This window comes from Eschrichtius robustus, chromosome 16, assembly GCF_028021215.1.
Source record: "Eschrichtius robustus isolate mEscRob2 chromosome 16, mEscRob2.pri, whole genome shotgun sequence".
Lineage (NCBI taxonomy): Eukaryota > Metazoa > Chordata > Mammalia > Artiodactyla > Eschrichtiidae > Eschrichtius > Eschrichtius robustus.
Window position 1 is genome coordinate 47859160 of NC_090839.1, and position 15912 is coordinate 47875071.

The following is a 15912-nucleotide window of genomic DNA, read 5'->3' on the forward strand; positions in this document are numbered from 1 at the left end:
GACCACACTTCCTGATTGGGGAATGGCAAGGTTCTAGAACAGCATGTAGGACAGGTAATAGTGAAGTGGCCATTTGGAGAATACAGCTTGCTCTGTATGTGTGTGTGTGGTGTGTGTGTGTGTGTGTGTGTGTGTGTGCGCGCGTTAGTAAAAGCTGCCATCTTTCAACACCTATGAAATAAATAGTACCAAGAGAACAGCAAATGAGCCTGGGTCAGCACAAATGCCTTGACTAATGAGCTATGCAGAACTGTCCAAGTTTGGTGCGTGTCTGAGGCTGCCCACGTGAAGCCACTGCCCCGAGGTGTCAGTGGAGCTGTTATGTTTCTGAGCCAGCTGGAGTGTGTGTGTGTGTGTGTGTGTTTGTGTACATGCATGTGCATTCTTAGATGAGGCGGTATTGGCTAATGATTATCAGCAACTGCAGAAATGAAGGAAATCAGTGACACAATAAAAACTCTAATTGCTTGGCAACAGTTTTTAGGCCTCATTAGGTAGATTTGTAACAGCTTCAAGAGAAATAAACTCCTGTGTCATTAGATAACAAGGCAAGAAATAGGTTATTTCCTTTTTGAAAGGTATGAAAGCTTCCAGTTGCCTGATATATTCACTTAGTAGATTATTTTCTGTCATCTCAGTTAATTGAATTTTATCCCTTGCTCTTAAAATGCTTTCCTTTAAAATAAGGTTACAAAGTTCAGAAAACGCTTATTTTAAATCATAGTCAGCAAAAGCAGAAATCAACCTTGTCTAGACGAAGTGCTCCAGGAGGAAATAAAAAACCCAAACCTGGGCTTCCCTGGTGGCGCAGTGGTTAAGAATCCGCCTGCCAATGCAGGGAACATGGGTTCGAGCCCTGGTCTGCGAAGATCCCATATGCCGCAGGGCAGCTAAGCCCGTGCGCCACAACTACTGAGCCTGCACTCTAGAGCCCGTGAACCACAACTACTGAGCCCACGAGCCACAACTGCTGAGCCTGCATGCTGCAACTACTGAAGCTCGCACACCTAGAGCCTGTGCTTTGCAACAAGAGAAGCCCCCGCTCGCTGCAACTAGAGAAAGCCCGTGTGCAGCAACCAAGACCCAACACAGCCAAAAATAAAATAAGTAAAATAAATAAATTTTAAAAATACTTTAAAAAAAAAAACCCCAAAACCCAAACCTTTAGAAGATCATCTTTCTCCCATATTCTTGGGTGACTTGGCATTCAAATACTATTTTGTAGAACACATCTTTGCAATATAGTGCCCAATTTAGATTTTAAAAGAAAATCCCAAATTATATATGGTTCCATATACGTTCTTTATATGGAAATTCCATCAAAGCTTTCCTTGTTGAAAAGTTTTAATTTCAGTTAAAAAGGACAAAAGCAGAACTCAGGTTTGGCTCCAATATAAATTTGGCTTTCAATGTGTTTGGTAATATCATGCTTTCAATCTGTCTGTGACATATTTCAAGCCTGTTCTTTTGTTCCTTGTAAACTCTCGAATCTTTCCAGATAATACACACCATACACTCACACCCCCCTTCACACACGTGGTCAGGTAGAATATGGTACATTAGCAAGGTCAGTCATCTTTTCCTTGTAGATGCTTGAAAGTGGACCAAATCAATGTAGCAAAAATATTCACAGTGCCTCACATCTGATTTCCAAGGCTTAACTGTCCTTGCCTATACTGTTTATCACTTTTACTCTTTCACTACCAATTTTAAAATCCATTCTCCCTTAGGCAAAAGGCATTTGGGTGTTTAACAGTTTCCCTGGTTTGTTCTACTCAAAGCCCCAGCCCCTCGGAATGTTCGGACCATGGATGGGAGAGGCAGGCAGAAGTCAGTGCTTCGGAAATTCTCCAGCATATTCTTTGGTGCCAGATAATGTCTCATGCTTGGGGGGTGGTGTCTAATATCCTCCCTCTCTCACAGTGAAAACCTGGAAGGGTCTAGGAAAAGACTGTTCTATCCTCAGCAGTCATAATTCCAAGCCCTGGGCCAGAACAGTTTTCTTAGAATCATGCCCCTGTGAGAAGAAGTGATTGTAAGTTTCAGCCAAGAATATCCTTGGCTGGAGAAACATACATGAGGCCAACACTGTCGGTGCCCACCCACATCCCTGTCCCCTGGCCCTCACCACTCTGTGCATGCCAATGCCTGGGTCAGGCCGGGAACCTGCACAGCTCAGACGAAGAACAGGCCAAAGTGCCAGAAATGGATGCTTCGGGAGGAGCCCTTAACCAATGACAGTTAGGAGTTGGTGGACACAGAGCCCAGCCTCCTTGGCCCCTGGGTGGGACAACTATGGGGAAGTTCCACATAGTCACCCAGATGTCCCCAGTGGGATCGGGTCCCAGCTGCCCACCGTGGTGACACACTCACCTCAGATTGGCTTCCCTCTCTCACTTCCCCATCCCCCCACCATCCTTCCTGGAATCACCTCCCACATAACCTACTTGTCCCCAGATTCTTGTCTCAGGGTCTGCTTTGGGGGGCTCCCAGCTTAATTCCATTGGCCAGGGCAGTGAAGTCTGATATTAGATGCTTCCATTGAACACAGGTAAGGCTGGTCCACGTGGCACTGACTAGGGTTGGCCGTGCAATTCCTGGTCTCTCACTCCCCACCATGCACTGGACCCACCTGGTTCCTCCGTGTGCCAAGAGTCTATACTCTGAAGTGAGATCATCGTGTGCTTGGTCCAGCCCCAGCCACCTATTGCTGGGTAACCCTGCCCGAGTTACTTACCCTCTCTGGTCCCAGCTTCCTCACCTGGGACTGGAGATCAAACTAGTTCTTACATCAGTGGGTTGTTGTACGGAACGGATGAGAAAAATGTTCATCAAGGGATTAGTACAGTGCCCGGTACACAGAAAGGGCTTAATAAATGTTAACTATCATGACTATTATTATCGCTACCACTGTTATTGTTACTATTAGGTCTAACTTACTTCCTAGAATGCACTTCTGCATGTAATTTAGAAGTTTGCCATCTATTTCTTTGGCTCTGGTTAAGGTAGATATGAGACAAAGAATCCAAATTGGTCATGACTTTTGATTCAAGACATTTCTATGGCATAAAATGCCTGAATTCTGGAGCTTGGCATTTGCAGATGCTAAATTGTATAGTGACAAGCTGTTTACTGTATCTTGAAAGGAGAAAGCTTCATCTGACAACCTCTCTAGATTTTCTCTCCCTCATTGCAACTTCATCTCCTGGAATGTTTCTAATTGTGTTTACGATTTGGTGGGAGTATAATTTGGAAAAACTACCCATTGAAAAGGTATTTTAACTTAAAAATCTTCTTCAGCTACAACTTTTCTCTCTTCTACCTCCAAATTATGTTCTCATCTAACACAGTTCATGGCAGCTGTTCCAGAAAGTGACAAGGTACTGCATCTTTGGGTGGAAAATTGACTACATTGATTTTACCGTGACCCAGACAAGCAACCGTATAAAAAAGAAAAGCAGAATTATCTGGGGAGCCCCTCTGTGTCCTCCCCAGCCGAACATTTCTAACCTCCTCTGTCTTTCTTCCTAAGAAACTTCTCCTTCCTCAACCCTTTCCTCTCCTGCCCACCAAATATCCCGGGTCTCTTAACATAGGTTTCAACGTGGAAGCTTCCATCGGTGAGAATTCTTTAACGAGCGATTTCTAGCCTCCCCCCCCCGAGAAAGGGGACTCTCTGGTGATCTCATCACAGGACAGAGTGTGCAAGGCTGGAGGGAGCGTTCCTGTCGCCTGTGATCACACGAGGTGGGTGGCACATGAAACGTGCAGCGGCCCGAGGCTTTGCCAGCGGTCTCTGTCTGGATGTGGCCTTCAATGCCACCTCACCCTTTCAGGTGGTTGATCTCTTCCTTGTTGTTTGTTCCATTTTGGCCCCCTCTCGGCCCCCAAAGTTCAGGGAGACTCTGTGATGGGTTGGTGACACCCTAATGCTGTTAGGCAGAATGATGGGGTCGGAGCGTTTTTAGGATGGGCCTAGGGGCCCGCAGAGCAGGCATTTCTCAATCCGACCCTGGGCTACAGCTGTTTCCCCTCAAGGATTCCAGTAAATGTAGAGACCGGGATGGCTGTCAGTCATGTTGAGCTGCCAACGTGCAGAGCCCAGGGCTCTGGGAGCTAAGCTGGGGAGATGGCCCCGCCCAGCACTGACCCCCCAGAGCAGACCCCTGGCTTTGAAATGCTTCACACAATGGTGAGCCCCCCGGAGGGCCGGGGACCCACAGAAGGACACCAGAATGCCTTAGGGAGAAAAGGATGGAACGCAAGACGTCCATGCCTCCTCCCAAATGTGAAAAAAACCTTGGCCCTTTCCCATGCTGGCTCTGTGGAAGGAGGAAGCAGAGAAGGAGATGGAGAGAGAGATGGACAGAGAGACAGAGACAGACCAGCAAGATGAAGCAAGGATCAGGCCTCCTCCTTGTGGGCAAGGCCTTGGGCCGGCTTCTGGCTGGAAGGGGACCCCACGAATAAACATGTCCTAATTGATGTCTTGGAAACTGACCAATTTTAGTGGGGTCCCCCCTTTGGGGGAAGGAAGATGTAGAGCCAGGAGGGATTGGGGTGAAAAATCCCCATCTTTGGCGAGCTCAATGGATATAAATTCCTGAATTCCCTTTCACATGATTATTTGTATTTCTGAGCCTCTGTTAAAGGAATTTCAGGCATCACTGCAGAGGTGAGGAGGAGGAATTTGGACATGTTTGGTAGAGACTTCCACTCCGTCCTGGGAGTGTAACCCAGCTTGAGTCGACAAAGGCCCCTTTAGTGACTCACAAAGCGGTGGCTGCAGAGATCGGTGTCAGCCTGGAAAGGCCTGGGCGGGTGGAGAGATTAGCGCCTCTTATCTCAGCCTTGAACTGAAGATCAATACCCTGGATTCTCCTGCAGTAAGCAGGTGTCTAGAGAGCATAGATTTTCTGCTCTGTGAGCTCAACTCTCCCTTATTGTTGGCCCATATCAGGCCAATTTCAAACCCATCAAAACACATGATGGAGAAGCCAGCCTCTAACAAACCCTGTGTGAGACGTTTCTGGAATTCAGGGCTGGTGTTGTGCAGCATTCCCCCTCCTCCCCAGCCTTCAGCCCCCCCACCCCTTGTTTCCGGATGACAGTGGACTCTGCCTGGCAGCCGCAGGGCAAAGATGCCACGCTCTAGAACAGTTCACGCTTAGGTTTTGTGTTCATCCATTGCTAGAGCTGTTCTGGGAAACGATGGATGGTGGGTGAGCCATCTCTGCCCTGGGGACTTGCCACATGAAGTGAGTACATTTAAAGCACATTGATGAGCCCAAAACCAGTGTGACGGTTAGTTTTGTGTGTCAGCTTGACTGGGCCACAGGGTCCCAGATATTTGGCAAAAATTATTCTAAGAGTTTCTGTGAGGGTGTTTCTTGATGAGATTAACATGGAAGTCAGTAGACTGCATAAAGCAGATGGCCCTCCCCCAGAGTGGGTGGGCCTCATGCAGTCTGCTGAAGGCTTGAATAGAACAAAAAGGCTGACCCTCCTCTGAGTAAGAGAGAATTCTTCCTGCCCAATGGCCTTTGAACTGGGACATCAGCTTTTTCCTGCCTGTGGAATGGAACTGAAAACATTGGCTTTTCCTGAGTCTTGAGACTGTGGGCCTTTGGGCTGGAACTACACCGTTGGGTCTCCTGGTTCTAAGGCCTTTGGACTCAGACGGAAACCAAACCATTGGCTCTCCTGGGCCTCCAGCTTCCTGACTCACCTGCAGACCTTGGGACTTGCCAGCCTTCATAATCGTGTGTGAGCCAGTTCCTTATAATAAATCTCTTTATACAGACATACCTCAGAGATATTGTGGGTTTAGTTCCAGACTACCATAATAAAGCAAATATAATAAAGTGAGTCATGTTTTTTTGGTTTCCCAATGCATTTAAATTATGTTTATTCTATACTGCAGTCTATTAATTGTGCGATAGCATTATGTCTAAAGAAACAAGTACATACCTTAAGTAAAAAATACTTTATTGTTGGTACAAATGAACTTATTCACAAAATAGAAATAGAGTCACAGATGTAGAAAGCAAACTTATGGTCACCAGGGGGGAAGTGGGGGAGGGATAAATTAGGAGATTGGGATTGACATATATACACTACTATATATAAAATAAGACCTCATCAGACCTACTGTATAGCACAGGGAACTCAACTCAATAATCTGTAATGGCCTATATAGGAAAAGAATCTAAAAAAGAGTGGATACAAGTATATGTATAACTGATTCACTTTGCTGTACACCTGAAACTAACATAATGTTATAAATCAACTATACTCCAATAAAAATTATTAAAAAAACACTTTATTGCTAACAAAAAGCTTCAGCAAGTCCTGATAGTAACATCAAAGATCTCTGATCACAGATCACCATAACAAACATAATAATAATGGAAAAGTTTGAAATATTGTAAGAAATACCAAAATATGATACAGAGACATGAAACAAGCGAATGCTGTTGGAAAAATGGCACTGATATATTTGCTTGATGCAGGGTTGCTACAAACCTTCAATTTGTAAAAGACACAATATCTGCAAAGCACAATAAAGCAAAGCGCAATAAAACGAGCTATGCCTGTGTATAGAGTCGGCCTTCCCTACCTGCAGGTTTTGCATCCGCAGACTCAACTAACTGCGAATTAAAAATATTCGGAAAAAAAATCCCAGAAATTTCCAAAAGGCAAAACTTGAATTTGCTGTGCATACACAGCATTTACATTGTATTTACAATTTATATAGCACTTACATTGTATTAGGTACTATTAGCAATCTAGAGACGATTTAAAGTTTATGGGAGGATGTGTGTAGCTTACATGCAAATATTTCACTATTCTATATGAGACTTGAACATCTCTGGAGTTTGATATCCCGCGGGGGTGCGGTGTGGGGTGGGCAGCGGTCCTGGAACCAATGCCCTGCAGATACCGAGGGACGGCAATATACACGTTCTATTGGTTTTGTTTCTCTGGAGAAAACCCTGACTAATACAACCAGCAACTCAGAATAGGCATTGCATGCTAGTTCTTCCAGTGTTTTCCTTTGGTTTTCATGCATTTATTAATTTATTCATTTTTCTGTTCACTCAACAATTACTACTTAAGCAGCATCATTTGGCAGACACTAATCACCCCACCATGTAGGCCGGGCTGAGAACCACAGCTTCCATCACCCCTGCTCACCCACTTCTCACCCCTGCCCTGCCAGGCCCGCCATCTCCCGTCCCAGCCTTGTCTGCCAGGCAGGGGGGGCCCCCCTCCACCTCAGCCCCACCTGCAGGGTTTTTGCCTGCTTCCTTTCTTTCACTAACCCTCTCCCACCTTTTCCTGTCTTCTGGAAATATGTTGAAGTCTCCCTGGCTGCGAATGCCCCCTTTATTCCATTTGTTTTGCTCTTACTGGGTTTTATCTTTTTAATCCATTATTACGATTTTAACAGTATCTCAGATGGATGTAGAGGCAAAAACCACGTGCTCAATTCACCATCTTGAACTTCAAAAGCCCAGGATATTTAAAAAGATTTTTAATAGATTTTTTTGTTTGTTTTTTGTTTTTTAAACTATCCATATGATAGTAACTCACAGCCATGAGCACACTTGTAACCATTAGGGAACAATGGATACAGTTAATTTCTTTTTTAAACCCCAGTTATATGGCAGTATATTTGACATATAACATTGTGTAAATTTAAGGTGTTCAACATACTGATTTGATATATGTATATATTGCAAAATGATCACCACAGTAGGTTAACATCCATTGCCTCTCATGGTTACACATATTTACTTTTCTTGTGATGAGAACTTTTAGGATCTACGCTCTCAGCAACTTTCAAATATACAATATAGGACTGTTAACTACAGTCATTGTGTTCTATAGTACATCCCCAGGACTTATTTGCCTTATAATTAGAAGTTTGTGCCTTTTGACCACCTTCACCCAGTTCTCCTACCTCCTATTCCCTGCTTCTGGCAACCACCAACCTCACAACGGATTTCTTGAGAAATTTGTTGATGGTACCTGGTATCTACCTGATGGCTCAAGTGGTTATTTGATCACAGGGTGCTGTAGTAGGAATACGGTCTTGGAATCACATAGATGTGGGTCCCAATGCCTTATCTAACTTTTCCAAGGCTCAGTTGCATTCTCTCTAAATGGGATAATTACACTTGCCTTGCAGGGCTGGTGTGAGAATTTAATTTAATCTCCCATGTGGCTGCTCCTGGTACAGTGCCTGAAACAGGTTATTTTCCTTCCTACTTCAAAACTGCCCCTTGGATTGTGCAAGGGGACCTGTACTTTCTGCCTAAATCAAATGTCTCCCTATTTTATTCTGTGATGATGCCAGGTATACCAATGCAGGAAGCTGTCTGCATTTTTCAGAGGAATTTAATGGGCAGATGCAAATGTAAGAAGAAGTTGTTATTTCTTCATGGGAGGATCCAAACAGCCCTCTCCTGTTCTAAGGTATGCTTGGTCATGCACCGATTTTGTTAGCAATGTGATTTCTTTCCTTCATGGGCAAACCTGAGCAGCTGCTTTACCTTCTTGGTTATCTCCAGCATATGTTGCTTCTTCTATCATTTGGTTTTCAGCTATTCTAAAACATTCTCTCCCCCATCGCACATCATTATAAAGAAAAGGCTCGAAGCAAACTTAAGGGAATTTCTAACTGACTTCCATATTTCATGAGGACTCAGCTGTTGCTCCTTGGTGATACGTTGATGAGAGCAGTGAAAGTTTCACAGGAGAAATGACGCTGAGATTTCAACCTAAGCAAGCTGACGTCTGTCTATTCTTTTAACGAGGGTCCGTCTAGCTAGGACAGTGAGGCAGGGGTTGGGACTTATGCAGACAGACCAAACTCTACTTTTCCTATCCTCCTTCCTCTTTTGCTACCTGGTAGCATTGCAGAGTGTTTTGGCCCAAAGCCTTTGGAGAAACAAATGTTGATTTCAAGCCAGATGGGTCCCTTAGGGCCATGTGCATCTGAGCCTCCGTCCCCACCTCTGCAGCCTGGACAAGGGCATCCTTGTCTCGCGCAGGTGAAGGAGGATTACAGCCCAGGGAGTCACACATAGTACTGGGCAGTGGCCAGCATCACGGCATTGATGAGTGGGGCCAGAGACGAAAAGGAGAGGGAAACGCCCATCAGATCACTTTCCCGTTAGTGATGCTGGAGAAATGGCTGAAGAAGATGGGACATAACAGTCAGCATGAGGTGTGGGGATGGTCTGCTAGTTTTGGAAGCTGTGTAAGTGCAGTGTACGGGAAGATGGAAGCACGTCTTATCTCTAGTTAATGATGCTGTGAACTTTCTTATATACGGTGCCACTTAATCCTTGCCCATCCCCACAGAGCCAGGATGGCAGGTCCTCTCTGTATTGGCTTCAGAATTTTAGTGGTGTCAATGGCAGCTGACCTCGCCCTTGGAAAATGCAGAGCCGCAGAAAACTGGAATCCTCGTGTCGGAATCAAATACAACTTACATCCAAGTCGATCTTCACAGTTAATGAAATGCATTATCATCATCCCCGGGCTAGGTGGGTATCAGGCCCAGGGTAGGTCATGGGAACAATTTACGTGGATATTGAGTTTCATATTATGTAGTTGGTGCAACTATTTGTCCTGGAAGATGTTTCTGCTCATGGAGGAAGGGGGATCAGACAGGGCAGTTGAGACTAAAAGCTACTGAGTGGCTGCCTCATCCATTCAGTAGGGGAAAGAGTTTGTTGGGGAAATAAGTGTGTGTGTGTGTGTGTGTGTGTGTGTGTGTGGTTTTGGTGGTGAACCCTTCCTATTCAGACCAATTGCAAATAGCAAAGGAAGCTGAGTGTCGTGAATTGTAGCGAGATTATTGCCAGTGTACACAGACTCCTTCCTTCCATGGCTTGAGATACTACTGATTAAAAATTCATTTTAGCCAACACGTATCTCTCTGTGAAAAGATGATGGCTGTAGCAAGTCATTCCCTACCTAGTATGAATTAGTTTAATGAACTCGTTTTCCCAGAGCCTCACAGAAACACAGAAAGGGAGCCGGGGTTTTTTGAGAGCCCGCAGCCGAAGCAGGACCAGGAGGTTGGTACCTGTGAGGAGTTGTGGGACCTGCCAGGACAGGGCCGCTGGGTGGATGCCACATGTGACCGCAGGCGTCTCAAGCCAAGACAGGGAGGTTGAATTGTTGCTAGCGTGTCTGTGTGTGTGAGATATGCGTGTGCTCGCATGTGTGCGTGACGACTGCTGGTGGAAGTGGAAGTCTTGGGGAGTGGCAGAGACGAGTAAGCAAGTAGAGAAGACCAGGAAGCAGAGGTAACAGAAGACAAAAAAGAGGTGGGAAGGTAGCCCATTTATTCAAGATATTAATCATCTTCTACCATCCGCTATGTGCCAAAGAGCATTTCAGGTCCTGTAGGGAAGAGGTGCTCACACTTTTTAGGTAAAGGCATCTCTTTTGTATGAAAATATGTTACGTAACCAAGAAGGACCTACTGTATAGCACAGGGAACTATATTCAATATCTTGTAATAACCTATAAGGAAAGAGAATCTGAAAAAATATATATATGTATAACTGAATCACTTTGCTGTACACCTGAAACTAACACAACATTGTAAATCAACTATACTCCAATATAAAACAAAAATTAAATTAAAAAAAAGAATTATGGAGTTGGTCCATAACATATTTTTAAAATTTTTTTCCCCTTTATTTTTTTAAATTGAAGTATAGTTGATTTGCAACGTTGTGTTAGTTTCAGGTGTGCAGCATAGTGATTCAGTTATACATATACATATATCCCTTCTTTTTCAGATTCTTTTTCCATATAGGTTACTACAGAATATTGAGTAGAGTTCCCTGTGCTATACAGTGGGTCCTTGTTGATTGTCTATTTAATTTTATTTATTTATTTATTATTTGTTTATTTTTTGGCTGCGTTGGGTCTTTGTTGCTGTGCCTGGGCTTTCTCTAGTTGCAGAGAGTGGGGGCTACCCTTCGTTGTGGTGCGTGGGCTTCTCACTGTGGTGGCTTCTCTTGTTGCAGAGCATGGGCTCTAGGCGTGCGGGCTTCAGTAGTTGTGGCTCGCGGGCTCTAGAGCGCAGGCTCAGTAGTTGTGGTGCACGGGCTTAGTTGCTCCATGGCGTGTGGGATCTTCCCGGACCAGGGCTCGAACCCGTGTCCCCTGCATTGGCAGGCGGATTCTTAACCACTGCGCCACCAGGGAAGTCCTGATTACCTATTTTATATATAGTAGTGTGTATATGTTAATTCCAAACTCCTATTTTATCTCTACCCTCCCCACCTTTCCCCTTTGGTAACCATCATAATTCCTTTTTCTAAACTATTTCTTAACTGAAAAACAACATAATGAGAAAAAGTGAAAGCACCCCCAGGCTCAGCCCACAAGGTTAGAAGCTACCCTATGGGGCACACAAGGATGAATTAAATGCAGATGTTGTAGTAATTGTAAGAGGCAACACTTCTCAAATGCTCACTGTGTTCTAGGTCTGCGGCTACTGCTTCCCGTGGCCTTTCCCCTTTAACTCTCACAATGACCCCATGAAGAAGGCATTATTCCTGTGCCTGTTTACAGACAAACAAACTGAAGCTCAGGGGTAAGAAACTCCCCCAAGGTGTCACAGTGAGGCAGACACTGGTGTGGAGTCACCAAAACCCCCTTTTTCTTCCTCCTAAGCATCTAGCTAGAATATGTTTCTCAGTTGCCCCTGCAGTGTGACCATGTGAATGAGTTCTGACCAATAGATTGCGCGTGGAAGAGGCCATGAAAATCTCCTACATGATCCTCTGTGCTCTTTCCCCCTATCTGGCAGCTGAGCACTGAGGACCCAGCAGAGGACTCGGAGGCCCCAGAGGATGGTGGAGCCACAAGCTGGAAGGAAACTGGATTCCTGAATGATGATGTGGACGGTACCTCCTGACCAGAAACATCCACTTGGGATTTTGTGTGAGCAAGAAATCAACTCTTACTGTGCTAAGATGCTGAGATGTGGGTCTCTGTAATAGCAGCTGGTGTCACACACCCTCCCTCATTCCCAGAGACTGCAAGCATCCAGGCAGTGGAGTCAGGATGCCCCAGGCAGAGTCTGTGAACTGACTGCATTGCCAAGCCAGCCATAAACAGTGAAACACAAGGAAGGAGGTGACCAAGGTCTTTCTTAAATCTTCTTGCCTCCAGTTTTGGCACACTTAAGAGATTTACCTGTCCTTTATTTTGCCCTTTGGAAGAACGTCAGCGGTGGGCATGAACAGATGCGGGAATGGGAGGTGGGCATTGGGAATTTGGAAAGAGAGGAGGGGATCAGAGAGGGAACTGAGGTGGATTGTGTGGTCAGAAAAGGTGGGAGGAGGTAAGTGTTGGGACACATGGAGGGTCACAGAGCTGGAATGGCTTTTTAAAAAATAGCTTCCATTTCCTTACTGAGGGTCTCCATGTGTTTCTAATTATGGTGTGTTTTTCTTTAGACCTATGACCTACAGCATTTGAAATAGCTGCTTTAAAGTCCTTGCCTGCTGATTCTAACAATGCTGTCATCTTTGGGTCTGTTTCTATTGATTGGTTTTTCTTCTGGTTACGGGTGATGTTTCCTAATTTTTTGATTGTATGCTGTTGAGTTCTGGGTTCTGTTGAGTGCTAAGTGTGCAGGCAGGCAGGCAATGACTTGCAACTCAGTTTGATTTGTTGGAAGCTTGTTTGTAAGCTTTATTAGGTGGGTCTAGGGTAGCCTTTACTTCAGAGCTAGTTTGGCTCTATTCCCAAGGGGGTGGCTTTGCAGGGGTCTTGACCCACTGCCTGGAACCTTCAGTTATGTTTTCCACTCTGGCCCTTAGGACTCCAATGCCTCCCCATCCTACTATGCAAACTCCAGAATCTCCACTTAGCTCACAGCCCCCCAGTGACTGCATGCTCCCAGGCCTTGCACATTCTTGCTCTGCACATGTGCAGCTTAGTGTTTGGCCAAAGTTCAAGGAGACCTTTATGTAGATTTTTGGACCTCTTTCTCTGCACAAGCCAATCCTCTTTGGTATCCTGCCTCTATGCTCCAGCCACCCCAGCAGACCCAAAGTCTGATCTTTGACCCCTCACCTCCATGAGGTCACTGTGGTCTGTTGGTCTCCAGTTCTCTACAGTGTGGTCTGGAAAGTGCCCCCAGGTAGACAGCCAGCGCCATCGTGGGTCTTGCCTTGTGTGTTTCCCTTTTCTCCAGAGCCACAGTCTTGTGCTGCCTTCCAGTGTCTGAAAACAGTTTTTTCCAGTTTCACAGTGGTTTATAGGGGGAGGATGAGTCTGGAACTGGGTACTCCATCGTGATGGGAAGCAGAAGTTGTTATTCTGATGCCCTTGGACTTGGAAAGAGTCACCCTTCACCTTCACTCAATGTTTGTTGTTGCAGGCAGCCTCAGGGTACTCCAGAGGGGGTTCTTCGGGGAGAAACCACCCTGTGTTGTGGATGTGATCAGGACCTCAGAGGGGCAATAAGGTCGTGACGGGAGGTTGTGCCCTGCCAGCTGGGGCCAGCGTAGGGTGGGGCTGGCTGCCTAAGTCCCTTCACTTGGCAGGATGCAGGCTGCCTTATTTGTTAAGTTGAGAGCAGAATGGAGCTAGGAAGAGCAGGAGGGGGTCTGGACTACCACATCTGAGGACCAGACCCAGTTCCACCACGTAGAAGCTGTGGGATGATTGACAAACCACGTGGACTCTGAATTTCCATTCTCTCGTCCGTGAGAGAGAGAAATGGGCACATTGCTGACAGCACGAGTAAGTTCACGGATGTGAATGCATCGTATAAACCAGGACGCCTCTTACACATATGAGGAGTTTCTCCTATGAAGGAAGTGAGGTGAGGGATGAGTGTGATTTGCCCAGGGCCCCAGCATCCCTTTGGAGAAATCCAGATTGCCAAAAGAAGCAACCAAGAGAAAGAATCAGGGAAAGACTCCTTTTCCCCCTCCCTCCTCCAGGCCTACGTGGTCCATTTGTCTCTCAGGCAGCAGTGGAATGAAGCCTGTCTTCTTGGGGGTGTGGTTAGGGGTTCTCAGTCCAGAAAATCAACAGGAAACCCGGGGCCTGCAGCTACCCTGGGAGGCTTCCTGAGGCCTGCCCGGCTGCCATGGCACTGCAGGGCGGCTGGTCACCCAGAGCCCAGGCTGGCTGGTTTTGGTGTCCCGCAGAGGTGGCCGGCCTTCCAACCTGTCAGGGTTTTGACTTCTCCCCGATTGGCCCACCACGCTCCACAGGCTGCCGCACAAGGTCAGACGCACCATCGCCTGAGAGTCAGGGCTTGGTAATCTCCTTGGGCTCTGAGGCTACACAACGGGGACCACCAGGGAGAAGGGCCAGCCTGACCTCCAGGGCTGACCCCAAAGGCCTTCTCAGCAGGATCAGGCCATATGTCCTTGTTAATGCCACATTTGGGTCACAGGGTGGAGAAGCGTATAGAGCCTGGCTAACCCCACGGCTTCCCTCCCCTCCCAAATTCTAATTCTCAGATCCAATGGCAGAGGAAATTTAGTTATTGAGAGATGGCTTCGGGGAAGGCAGAAAACCAAGCAGATTTTGGAAAACAAACACATTTAATTTGCACGTGGAGTTCTTGAGAGCGTAATGAGTTAATTTTTAACATCTCCCCCTTCCCTCCCCCTTCCAAAGATTAAACTGGAAGTAGTGGGGGTGGGGAGAGAGAGGACAGAGTTCTTTATGGAACTTCAGACTGTGATGTGGGATTTTGCTGCTTTCTCATTAACCTTTCTTGAGCCCAAGTCACACGCATACCCCACTCCCAGTTGTATTTTTTTCTTGTTTCGAAAGTGAAATTTAAGCTTGACATCATTAAACACCCTTCCCAATGTTCACAACACAGCCCTGGGCAGCTGGCATACTCAAGTGACTCCAAAAAAATCTGTCCGTGCAAATTAAAAAGATAATCAGGAAGACAAATAAGAGGACAAATGATTGAGTGAGGGTTTTCAGATCTAGTAATTTTAATCATGTAGCCACCATCCATCGTTACATTTTCAAGTTCATTTTACATTTTACTTTCCAGAAGGGGCGCTTTCCTCCCTTGATTTAACAGACATAGGTGAACTGGCCAAAAACCGGTTGGTGTTTTCTACTCCCAGATGTTTTTTACACACATAATGCGTGTAAACATCTGAGTGTGAACACATATTGCTCTCTGTGTCTGCCCTGAAATCACAAGAAAACAAGCTGTGAGCTACTTGGGCGTGTATCTCTGTTTAAACCCCAGGATTTCCACTTAATTATAATGACCACCCTTCCATCGTGAGAAAGGCAGCGTCCCCTTTGTGGCCCAGGAGGCTGCTTTGCAGAACTGCCTGGTGGTCCCCGAAGGCTCCCGCTGGGCCACCCAAGACTCCTGGGGACCCCAGATGGCTCGGGAGTGGGGGAGTTTCCCCACTTTTGAAAAGGCAAGCTCGATTTTCTGCTTTGGTGACTAACAATTTTCCACCAGGCACCTTAGAATAAATCGCACAGCAGGTACGACATGGTTACAAAGTTCCCAACTATTACAGAATAGTATCTGCCCGGGTACTTTTTCTACACCACCCTCCCCCCGGCCCGTGGGGTGGAAAGATGTGGAAAAAACACTGTGGGGGGGAGTGGTCGTAAGCAGCCTCCTGGCTTCGTGCCTGCCATGGTGGCGGCTCAAGTTTATGCGGGTAACTTCAGGGCCTGTGTTTAAAGGATGAAAAGGGAAAAGTATTCAAAGGTGGTTAGAGACACCACCACACTGAAAGCCAGGGAAGCGGCTGAACAGTGGGAAAAGACATCTTCACCCCCTGCTGAAGTTTGCCCAATTATAGGGGGAAAGGCTTAGCCGGTGGCACTTTTAAAACATCATTTCTGCAAACATGTTGG